A 13,059-nucleotide genomic window follows, 5' to 3' on the forward strand; every position below is an offset into this window, starting at 1 on the left:
AAAGCTCACTTGAGACTTTGGCTTTTTTTTTTGACATCAAATTATTGTGATTAATGGTGTTGCCATATGGGGCAAAAACATATAATTTTCTGTGAAATTCCTTTAAAATTATCCTTCTCCTATAGTTTCGGTCTGATTTCAATATACATGTACATGTACATGTAACTTGGCACACAAGATGAGTACACTAAGATACTAATTTAGTGAATGGGTTTTTGATTTTGATGGTGTTGCCATGGTTAGTATAAATAGGAAAGTGAAAATCTATTAGATTGCTAGTCATCCTACAGTTTTGGTCTGACTTCAATATAACTTGGCACACAAGTATTCTTATATCTTCCTCTGTTAAAAATTCAATTCAGTAGAGTTGCAGTCTGTGACGTCAGAGACTTCTGGTTTCCATATTAATTTGATATCATTAATAAAACTAAATAATGTTATGAAGATTCTTCTTTAAAACACAAATTCACATTTATTCTTCAAGAACCAATACCAAGTTTCATGGTTGTAACATGCTCATTGACCCATTGATCTGTTCATCATTCTCAATTCACAATTATTCTTTATTAACCATCAACAAGTCTCCATGGCCGTAACATGTTCATATCACTGAACCACTGATATGGTTCACCATTTTCAGGTCTGACTCCCCAGGTCCACGGCTCCTCCTCCTCTGAACATGAGGAATCACACGGCACAGTAACTTCTTCATAGAATTTAAGTTTCTCATGAACAAGCTGAGTAAAATTACTATTGAAACCAGAATTATTCATACCTTTGTTATGCCTGAGCATAAAAATTCATAGTTCAACACCAGCCACAGTGCTACAATGGTTGGTTTTATTAGACCACCTTGTGTTGTGAGGTAAGGCATTTCTGAACTCTCTAGAAGTACATCATTATTACAGTCATATAAATAGACCACAAGCATGTTCTTTGAAATGCCAATACTAGGTATCAAGTGATTCTGATATTCAGGGTGGAGTTTTCTTTGTAAGAATGAAAACACAATTGACTGAGCTATTATCTGTTCTCGGAGGCTCTTTAAGTCTGTTTCTTTTTCTCTCGCCTTGAAATGACCTCCAGGGCCATGTCCAGAATCTGAATCCTCAGAATCAGTGAACTTGACTGAAACACTCATCAAAATATCCAGTAACCCATGCCAGACTGTAGGAGAACCTACAATAAGACAAAACACAATGTAACTTTGCTTTAAAATACTTGTAACTATGAGGAAATGCTAAAAAGCACCACAATTTTTTTCATTATTTTACTTAGCAACATTAATACATTATAGATATAAATAATGCAATATCCTGCACCTAAAAATTGACTTATAAATCTAATGTATACTGTATGTGTACTTAAAAAAGCAGGCTTCATATTTTAGCGGCTTTGGCGCGGACAACAATGCGTTAATTCATGAGTACCGTTAAAAAATCATTTTAACTTACAATATAAAGCATGGACGTATGTAGTGCTAATTCATGATTGTGCTAACCACTCACTACTCAGTGATTGCGCTAAAATTTGAATGTGCCAATTTAAGTACACGTACATTATTTGGCCACAAAAGGAGGGCCGTGATCCCTCTCCTTTTATAAATCAGCCAGTAAAGGTTTCATAGTTCTAGGCACCAGTGTAAAATATTCAAAGTGGACACAGTTTCACAATTTATGGCCATAAGATTCCAAAATAGAGGTCATGGTGATCTAGTTTTGGATGAAACAGATCTAAGCATTAAATCACAAGTTCAAAATATTAAATGGATTAATTTGAGTATGTATACAAGTACAGCTAAAAATTCCAAATTAACGTCAAGGAAACCTACTTTTGGTTTTGATAAACCTTCCTCCAAAGATAAATATGTAACCAAGTTTGATGGTCCTAAATCTCAATTCAAAAATTGCAAAATATGATCTAGATACAATTTAGATACATGTCTTCATAACTATTTTATGTAAAGACACCATTTAAGACATGAATAAAACTAATTTTTCTTTTCTTTAACATCATTGGATGTTTATTGTTTAGACTTTGATGATAATAAAAAAAAGATAGAATTAACAGAAATTCAAGTTAAAATGCAATCCAACCATCATCTTTCTTTTTAAATGTTAGGCATAAAAGGAAAATATTGAAAAATGAAGAAACAGCACAATGTTTAACAGCAGATTAGTATTCAACTATTCATGAACAATAATAAGGCATAAAAAGTTTAAACTCTTGCAGACAAAATATCTACACACCTATGCTTGAGTCCCCATAAGTTCCAGTGAGTCTCTCTCCACACTGACATGGACAGGTGCTCTGTTTGCCTCTACTGTGATCAATAAGATAGAATGAAGACACAGCCAGTTTGGAGAGTAAATGATGAGCTACCGCAGTGCTCCACTCTGATCCAGGAACACCTTTCATGTTTTTCCCCAGGCAAGTCTCTGTGACTGCAGAGGACAGAAAAGAACCAAATTATTTACCTCACATGTCAGAGAGTACAATTTAATTGCTTCTTTTTATTTCTTTTTTGGAAAGTAATTGAATAATTTTTTTTTCAATAGTCATGATTAGTTTGAATTTATTTATTTTGCACTCTTAAATGAGTGCTACCTATTACATAGATGCATAATTTCAATCTTTATGAGATTTCTGTGCCCTGTCCATCTATCTGCCTGTATGTCTGCAAAAACTTTAATCTTGCCCATAATTTTTTATTGCTTGGAGCAATGGCTTTTATAGTTCACTTGTGTATAGCTTGTGACAAGGCCTTTCATTGCGTACTAAAATATTTGACCTTTGAGTTTGACCCACTTTTGCAATTTACCAAAATTGTTAACCTTGATCATAGCTTTTGAACAGTAAGTGGTAAGGTTTTTCATACTTCACATGAGTATTCACTGTTAACATGCAGACCTTTAAATAATTATAAATATTTCAGACCTTTTGACCTTGACCTTTGACCCACTTTATAAACTTCAACCTCGGTCATATCTTTTGAACAGTTATTACCAAGATTTTCATATTTCTCAGGTGCAATTCTTGTGAAAAGACCTTAACCCTTTCAATACCAACAATTTCAACATTTTGATCATGTTGACCTTGGCCTAAGAGTCTGTCAAATTTTTGATAAACTCTAACCTTGGTATGTCATAACTTTTGGAACAGTAGGTGAATTCAATCTCAAAATTAATTTTATCATAATTGAGATTTAAATTTTTTGTTCATTTTTGTCATGTAATGAGTGCTCTGTGATTGGAAGGTCGTGAGTTTGAATCTTGGCTGCAGCTGACCAAAGTCAATAAAAAATGGGTAACATTAACATGCTTCTTTGCCATGAGCTCAGAACTTTAAGGTGAAATTAATTAAAGTTGCAGGTACTCCAGATGAGACCTAAAAAACCAAGGCCCCAGCAGGCATTGGCACAATAAAGATCCCTCACTGCTCCATATATTGCCCTGACTGTCCAGTAAAGGTCAAGATTTGAAGTCTTTCACTGGTTTAGTTTAGTGTAATCTCAATCTAAATTAAACAAGACACAATCAATCAATCATATCATGGGCATTTTGCTCCCTTGTTTGCCCATTTTCTTAAATAATTTCCAACATACCCACTTGCAGATTCGTCACCAGAACCTTGGAAAAATATGTTAAATATTTAGAAAACAAATTTTAAAGCAAGTTTAAGTTTTTATCACCTTCAGTATACGACTAAAAAACAATATTACAAAAAACAAATTTGAAAAGCGCTTACATTCAAGTCCATTGGCCATAAAATCAAACAATTTTTCGAGCGCCATTCTCGCCCCTTTTCTCTGTGGCAAGCGGGATTCATTTTGAGGCTTAGAAAAAAATGTCAGCAATTCTTCGCCGTACTTGAAAATACTTGAAAATGCGAACTTCTTCACAATGCCCGAACTGCTTATTCCGTGCACAAAGCGATACCTCTCCGTCATACAAAAAGCTTTAGAAAACGTGCATGGACACTCGGCGTTGCAGTAACTTATCTTCAACATACACAATGAATAATCATTCCATTCCTTAAGAGCCTCCACACAATCTTTTAAGTCTATCAAAAGATTTTCATTAGAGTAGAAGTCATCAAAAATGAGAGTCTCATTGACACTCGTGCTTGTGCGCTTATTTTCAAGACGTGCTCTTTTGGTGTCACTCATCATAAATGATCATTGTTTACATACAGTGCGGTGTAAATAAAAATCGTAGCAAGTATGACTCGCACCGGAAAATTAAGTAGATTTTAAGCAGAAATATGGCTGAGTGAAACATCACTTAAAACAACAATTATCAATTAATCAAATAAATTTTTTCTAAAGAATGATTTATTGATTATATATTGTACATTTATGTATGTTGAAATGCCCTTTGGGGCCCTTGATTGGTAAATTAAATATCTTGTATCTTGTATATTGTTTTACGTCCCTCTAGAGATTTTTCAATTATATGGAGACGCCGCCAATTGCTGGTGGAGAGCTGTAAATTTGTACTTGGCACTGAGACTCAGCAGGAGGGGGGGGGGTCTTTTTTTGCGCCAGCAATACTGCGCAGTGACGTAGCATCGTTTTTGAAAAGGGGGGGGGCAGAGATAAATAAGTTTCAACTTACCTGAAAAAATCTTGACAAGGAAAAAAAGGGGGATTATCCAAAAATCCTATTCCGGGGCTGGGGGGGGGGCTTTTCTTTCCATACCATAAGAAGCCAAACATACTACATTTAAGGAATGTTTTTAAGTTTTGTGTGAGTTATTGGTGTGTGAATCACACAAGACAAGACAAGACTTTATTCTCATAAACTGTAGAAAACAGTATAGAGAGGATATAACACAAAATATTTACAATTAATTAATTAAGCATGCGTGAGACAAAGAAAAAAAGAAAAAAAAAATGACAATGTCACAGACCAAGAGAGCCGACTCTCTCCATTATAGTTCCAATAAATTTACATAACTTAATTAATTTTTCCCTGCTGTTCAAATTAAATAGTTGGTCAAACTTAAAAACATTAGGATTTGTGTAATAATACTTGGGCAATAGATTTAATCTAGAATTCTTAATGTATGGGTCAGTGCATTTAAATAAATAATGAAATTCATCTCCTATTTCCTTGCATAAACACAAGTGACAAATTCTGTTTTCTCTTACAATATTATACCATCTGCCTGTTTCAATTGGAAGCTTAGCATTACCAGTTCTAAAAATACAATATTTCATAGAAAGTTTAGGAGGTAAATTCAACAAGTATTTCTCAAATGTTATTGACTTTTTAAACAATCTATAATTAAGACTTTTTGGTGAATTATACATATCACTATACCACAATTGTTTAAATTGATCTACAAGAATATTTTGCACCTTATTCTTTAACCATGTAATATTAATAGAGTTTTGTTGCCATACATAAGCCAATCCACACTCATTCAAAATATTTTTAACAGCATTACACCATGGTATATCATAATTTTTTAACACAAATAATAGTTTTGATGACATTTTAGTGCCTTGTGATACCACAAGTTTTGCCCAGAAAGAAATCATACGAGTTTTAACATTAATAGATAGAGGATATCTACCAAGTTCTCCATACACCATAAAATTAGGCGTGGAAGACCTAAGATTTAATATATGCTTACAAAATTTTAGATGAAGTCTCTCTATAAGAGCAACATTACAAAATCCCCATATTTCACAACCATATAACAAAATTGGTTTCACTATTTTGTCAAACATATCTAGTTTACAGTCAATTGAAAGATTATGTTTTCTACATTTTCCAAGAACACCATACATTGCTTTTGTAGCTTTTTCATACATATCCTTAATATTCAAATTAAAAGATCCACTTTTACTAAATGTTACTCCTAAGTATTTAAAATTTTCAACAATTTCCAATGGAACACCTTCAAACTTAAATGTATTATTATTACATCTTTTACCTTTACCAAATAGAACAATTTTTGTTTTAGCACTATTAACCTTCAAATGCCATTTTTTACAGTATTCAGCAAACATCTCAAGTTGGTACTGGAGATCTTCAGGGGATTCTGATAATAGAATAGTATCATCTGCATAAAGTAAAACATAAAGCCGCAGATATATATTAAGTTCATCTTCAATTTTCTCAGACAGATTTTTCAAACCTTTTACATTTTTGTCAAACAAAAAACCTTCAAGATCATTTAAATACAGTGCAAATAAAAATGGTGATAAATTTTCACCTTGTCTTACTCCAACAGTACATGAAAACATTTCTGATGATACTCCATTAACTACTACTCTAGATTTAATATCCTTATACATATTAGTTATAATTTTAAAACATTTGCCATCTATATTGTTCAATAAAATTTTATTCCAAAGACCTAATCGCCAGACTGAGTCAAAGGCTTTCTCGAAATCTATAAAAACACAGTATAGTTTCTTTTTATATAATTTAAACAGTTCAATAAGTGAGTATAATGAAAAAATATGATCCAGAGTAGAAAAATCTTTTCGAAAACCGGCTTGGTTCTCCAAGATAAGTTGAGCTCTGTCAGCATAGTTATTTAGTCTCTCATTCACAATGGAAGTGAACAATTTACCCAAACAACTTATTAATGTAATTGGTCTGTAGTTTTTAGGATCAGATTTATCACCTTTGTTTTTATATATTGGTATTATATTGCCATTAGTCCACTGTGAGGGAATTATTCCAGAATCAAATATTCTATTAAATAGCTCAACATACAAGTTCAGTAAACAGTCAGATGTACTCTTGATGTACTCATTTATAATTCTGTCATCACCACTAGATTTATTATTTTTCAATAATTTAATACTTTTAAGAACTTCATCATGTGTGATTGGTTGATTAATAAAGTGATTCAACTGCATATCAGATACCAGAAGCAGTTCTTCCTCATTCAAAACATAGTTATCATTTGATTCATTGAATTGCATATTGCTACAGTCTATATAAAAATTATAAAGATCGTTTAGGTCAGCCATACATCTTTGTTTGTTTATCTTTGTATTTAAAATTTTCCAATATTCTTTAGGGTTTGAAGTGCGTAGGTATCTTAGTTTCTTTTTCATTTCTGTTCTATGTTTACTATTTGCAAGTTTTAGTTTTTGATTATACAGCTTTTCTTTTTCATACAAGTTTGTTTTGAAAATAGAACCACCAAATTTTTTATACAGTCTCTTTGCTTTTCTATAGTTTTGCCTGGCACATTTACAATCAGCCGTAAACCAAGGTTTATTAACTTTACAATTTTTGATTTCTTTGTTACAGTTTGTATAAATTTGTTTTGTGCCAAATACTTCTTTAGCACTTTCTACAAAGATTTCACCAACCCTATCTACAATATTATCAATAAACTCCAAATTAGTATCTTCAACTGCACAGTTTTTTATATCATTTTCAAGGATTTTAACTACATTCACCCTTTCTTCAACATATTTTTGGTAGTTCAACTTTTTATCAGTATCCCAGTTTTTACCAACTACATAACAAAGGCCAGGAGGTTGATCATCAGTTCTACACCCTATACAATGTTCATTTCTAAACAATAATGAAACTTCAATAGGATTATGCACATCTGAAAAAAGTGTGCAAAATTGTAATATCTTGAAATCTGACACATATTTTATAAAATCAATATTGGCTATACAATAATCCACAACACTTGTTTGTTTACAAGTTAATTCCCCATCACTATCACCTCTTGATCTACCATTAAGTATAAACATATTACACTGTTTACAAACATCTAGGAGTCTTCTTCCATATTGATTAATAACTAAATCTTTAGATTTTCTCTCAACAGCAAAATTGTATTTTTCCAATTGGTTTACATCAACATACTCTTCAAGTAAAATATTTTCACCAATAACAGGGGTTACAGTTTCTAAATATTTTTAAAAATCTTTTCCAGTTGACACTCTACTATTAAAATCACCAACTAAGCATATACATTTATTTTCAATTGCTATGTTTGATATTTCTCTTTCAAGTGCATCAAAAATTTCAACAGAGGAAAAGCGAGAATTTGAGGGTGGTATGTAAACAGTTCCTATTATCAAGTCATCTATGTTACCCATTTTTTTACTTGCAATTTTAATCCACAGTACATTGTCACATTCGGTTTTAATAACAGTAGCATATTTAGCTAGAGTATCTCGAATATATACTATAATGCCACCAGATTTCCGAATTGCTAATTTTGACCTATGTTTACTAAATACTGTAAAATTAGGAATATCGATAATGTCCGCTTCATCAGTTTTTGCTTCTGTTAAACAAACAATGTCATACTGGTTGATAAATTCAATAAATTCTACAATTTGAAGTTTAGATAAGAGCCCACAAACATTCAAACTAACAATTTTTAATTCTGAATAACTTATTATTGCTGGAGAGGTGAGAGAGTCGTTATCTCTATTTACAATGTTTACACATCCGGTGTTTTGCTCTCTATGGTAATCCTAGTCTTCCGTGTTCGCAACGCGTAATTCTGGGTTGCTGGCGGAAGGCGGCGTGACGTTCAGGCATAGAGTTGTTCTGTATTTGGAAGAGGGTGCCGATTCCATGGGGATGGCAGGCGCATAATGGCTACGGTTTGGTACCAGTCTGTCATCGGGCAGTGGGTCTGATGGATAGACTCTAACGCTATCGACAAAAAGCTTGTCCGCGACCATCACCGCTTTTCTGTTTTGTCGCTTTGCTTGCTTATAGTGCGGATAGAGTAGTTTCCTTCGGTCGTTTATAGCCTTTGGATATTGTTCATTGACCCCAAATGGTTTTCCGACTAGCGTGGAGGGGGCCTCTCTTCTTACTCTCTCGCGTTCTTTAAATAACACAAATTTTGCTATAATTGGGCGGTGTTTATTTGGAATTTTCCTTCCAAGTCTGTGTACTCTGTGGAACTGGATTTCCTCCTCGATTCCCATTACAATGTGGATAAATTCTTTCAAAACTGCCTCTGTATCTTCTTCTTGGGCTTCTGGGATTCCGTCAAAGATAAGGTTATCCCGCATTGTGCGCATTTGGAGATCCAGGTGTCGTTCATTCAGGTCAAATAAATTGTTTTTCACTGTCTGGAGCTCAGATATTACAGTCTTGTTCTCTTCGACCATGACCTCTGATCTTTTCCTGATCTGGACCACCGATTCTTTTATTTGTTTAACTTCGCTACGTTGATCTTCACATACATGTTAACTCTCCCGATTTAGGCGGGAGTCTACCGCTTTTTCACTCCATCTCCCGCCTACCGATTTCATTCAGAAATCTACCGCTTTTCTACAAAAGCTGTGTCTAAAGTATTTTTGGTTCGCTTGGGTATCCATTTTGGAAGCCACTCTCATAAAATCTCGCTAGATATCGCGTGATTTGACTCGGAATCATACATTTTTTTTTTGTACATAGATTTCAAGCACGGATTTGACAACGACAACAACATAAGACTACCAGTGATTACATTGGTTACGATAAATTAATCAACATCCCTGCCATGAAAAAGGAGATACAGCTTTTAAGAATTAGATGAAAACATTTGACATCGTCTTTGAGGGAACAGAAGCTCACAACTTTATCAATAAAGTCAATAGAAATCACTCGATTGACCAAGTCATGTGGCACATCTCTACTTTCGTTTTCGATCATTGCGGGAAATCTGATTTATATAACGAAAGAAACGAACTTGTTTTAGATCTAGATTAAACCATGCCATCATTTGTTTTGTTTAAAAACTGAATGAACATTCAGAATTATTGTTTTTAGGCTATTTCAGCAAAGATCACTCTTCAAAAGGCTAAGTAAAGAAGCCAATCCAAGCAAAATGATGAGCATGAAAAATATTTGAATTTGTACAATTTATGTCAAACTTAAGGTGTTTCTGTTTTCTTCTTTTCTGTTGATATTTAAGATTAATAAGTATAGGTACTTGATTTCATTTAAGGCTTATAATATACATGTATATCACATGAAAGATATCGATAATCCAAGCGTTAAACAACACGCGCGCAATGCTACCTCTTTTGAGGTCTGAATCTCCCTCTTTTTCATCACAATAGGTTAACATGTATGATCTTCATATTGTTTGCTTAGGAAATGCAGGCCCTCGTCCATGTCACCCATTTTAGCTTTCATTTTCCTTAGCTCATCGTTTGTGTTTATGACGTTTTTTTCTAATTCCCCTAATCTTTTGTCAATTAGATCGAGTTTGTTCAGTTTGTTTGACACGTTTTCCAATTTATCTGTCATAGCTTTCAGAGCGTCACGTATATCGAATTGTTGTTGATTCGATTGACTGGCTATTGGTGATACAAAACCAGCGAACTGACCTTGAGGACCTGGGGGCCCATACGGGTTGAACTGATTGATTTGACCGTTTTGGCCTTTTCCTTGATAGTTTGAACTTGCATTAGGTGTTGAGTGTTGCATAATGGCGGGATTGCACATACTTGCATTGATTTGAGCATTTTGAGGATCCATACTGTGGATTCTTGGTATTGAAGCTTGATTGGTACTCACACGAATTTTCTGTTCACTCTCACCACTGATGTTTACATTCTTATTCTTTCGTTTCTTCGTCTTCTTCATCGCGTTTCCAGGCTCCATTCCCGAACATCATCTTTCCAATGGATATAAGACACAAAATCCCAATATTTCACTGACTTAAAACGATTAAATAACAGAAAAAGTTAAAAAATATTCGGAGCCTTTTTTAAGACTACCGCTTTATCTCACGCATGCACACAGACTTGTCACGTAGGCATATTTCATGAAGCGCGCTAGCTTATTATTAGCATAGGCACTGCCTATGATTATTAGGTAAACTCAGGTGACCTATTGCTATCCGTTTTCGTCCGTCGTGCGTTAACATTTGAACATTTTCAGCTTCTTTTCTGAAACCACTGAACCAATTTCAACCAAATTTGGCATATAGCACGTATGGGTGAAGGGGAACAAAAATTGTGAATTTCATGGTTCCTGCCCCCTTGGGGCCTGGGGGATGGGGCAAAAACCACTAAAATTAGTGCAATCTTTAAAAATCTTCTTTACTCCTGGACATCAAGCAGTCAAACTGTTGGTATGATTGTAATGAGCATTGAGTCATCTACCAAAATTGTGAAATTCATGGCCCCAGGGTCAGGGGTTCTAGTGCTAAGGCGGGGCTAAATAGGTTATATAGTGAAAATGCATTATTTCTTTGAAATTCTTCTTTTCTGCTCCTGGGATTTAAATAAACTTTACCAAGTGCATAGTTAAGTTGAAAATGACTGCCTCTTCCAAAATTGTGAATTTCATGACCCCAGAGTCAGGGTTCTAGTGGTAGGGTGGGGCTATATAGATTATACAGTGAAAATGCAAACAAATATTTGAAATTCTTTTTCTCTATTCGAGGGTATTTAATAAACTAATTAAGTGCTTAGCTATGTTGAATAAGGCTGCCTCTTCCAAAATTGTGAATTTCATGACCCCCGAGTCAGGGTTCTAGTGGTAGGGTGGGGCTATATAGATTATACAGTGAAAATGCAAACAAATCTTTGAAATTCTTTTTCTCTATTCGAGGGCATTTAATAAACTAATTAAGTGCTTAGCTATGTTGAATAAGGCTGCCTCTTCCAAAATTGTGAATTTCATGGCCCCAAGGTCAGGGGTTCTACGTGCTAGGGTGGGGTTATATAGGTTATATAGTAAAAAATGAATTACTTCTTTGAAAATCTTCTTCTCTGCTCCTGAGTATTAAATAAACTAACCAAGTACATAGTTATGTTGAATAAGGCTGCCTCTTCCAAAATTGTGAATTTCATGGCCCCTGGGTTGGGGGTTCTGGTGGTAGGGTGGGGCTTTATTGATTGTATAGTGAAAGTGCAGATATTCTTTAAAAATCTTGATTCTTCTTTTCTGCACCTGGGTATTTAACCTATGAACTATGTACATAGTTATGAGAAGGAAGGATGCCTCTTTGAGATTTTTGAATTTCAGGGCCCCTGGGTCAGGGCTTCTTGTGTTAGGGCTGGGCTCTAATGTTTATATAGTGAAAATGCATGAATTCTTTGAAAATCTTTTCCTTTGTTCCTGGGTATTATGCCAATGATCTTAGTATATATTTATGACAAAGAAACCTGCTTCTTCCAAAAAATGGTTAATTTCCTGGCCCCTGGGACAGAGGTACTTGGGGGGGGGGTAACATAAATGAAAATAATTTAATGCTTTGAAATCTGCACTTTTGTATTAATCAACAACATGATGAAATAAAATTTATAAAATTTCCAAAATTTTGAAAGATGTGGCCCCAGGGTCAGTGGTTCCTGTGGGATGGGGTGCACAACTGTGGACCCGCCCTAACACAAGAAGCCCTGACCCAGGGGCCCTGACATTCACAAAAAGTGGAAATGCATTTTCTCTTTAATTGTTACTCTGATCTACCTCTGGGTATTAAGTAACCAAAGTAAGCATGCTTAGTGTATAATTATGATAAGCAATGGTGCCTCTTTCAAAATTGTAAATTTCATGGTCTCTGGTTTAAAACATGAATCAAATTCAATTGATGGAAAGTTGTGCATGATACTCAGGTGACCTATAAGGCCCATAGGCCTCTTGTTTATTTAACTGTACTTCAACAAAAGGGGAGGGGGCATCAACCGGACTCTCAAATGGACAATTACTACATAGTACAAAGTCATGTCTGGGAAAAAATTGGGGGGGGGGGGTCAGAGGTGGGATCAGGTGCCATGGAAGAGTGAGTGACACCGGCTACACCGCCGTGTTCGAGGGAAAAAAAAAACAACGGGAAAAATCTTTAGACAGCTCAGTTTGTAAATAATGACATAATAATCAGTATGAAAAATTAAGATGCAGCATTTGAATTACTAGTAATTTCCTGAAAAAGGTCGTTGTATTGACCATAGAACTAACGAAATGATGAATTTAAATAAGACTGCTGATAGCTTCTTCAACTTGTTTGTCAATAACTTAACTCGTTTTAGAAATTGTTTATCTCTACTCTGAATTCTCTGGATTGTAGTTTTAATATTTTTCATTAATACACAAAATTGAAACTTTT

General features: G+C 34.4%; 1 pseudogene; it reads right to left on the reverse strand.

The window, feature by feature from the left end:
* Positions 1–274: 274 nt before the first annotated feature.
* LOC134251568 (uncharacterized) lies at positions 275–4,170 on the reverse strand (annotated as a pseudogene).
* Between the last annotated feature and the right edge of the window lie 8,889 nt (positions 4,171–13,059).

Source organism: Saccostrea cucullata, unplaced genomic scaffold, assembly GCF_032062105.1.
Source record: "Saccostrea cucullata isolate Sc308-1 unplaced genomic scaffold, CSIRO_AGI_Scuc_v1 ctg37, whole genome shotgun sequence".
NCBI lineage: Eukaryota > Metazoa > Mollusca > Bivalvia > Ostreida > Ostreidae > Saccostrea > Saccostrea cuccullata.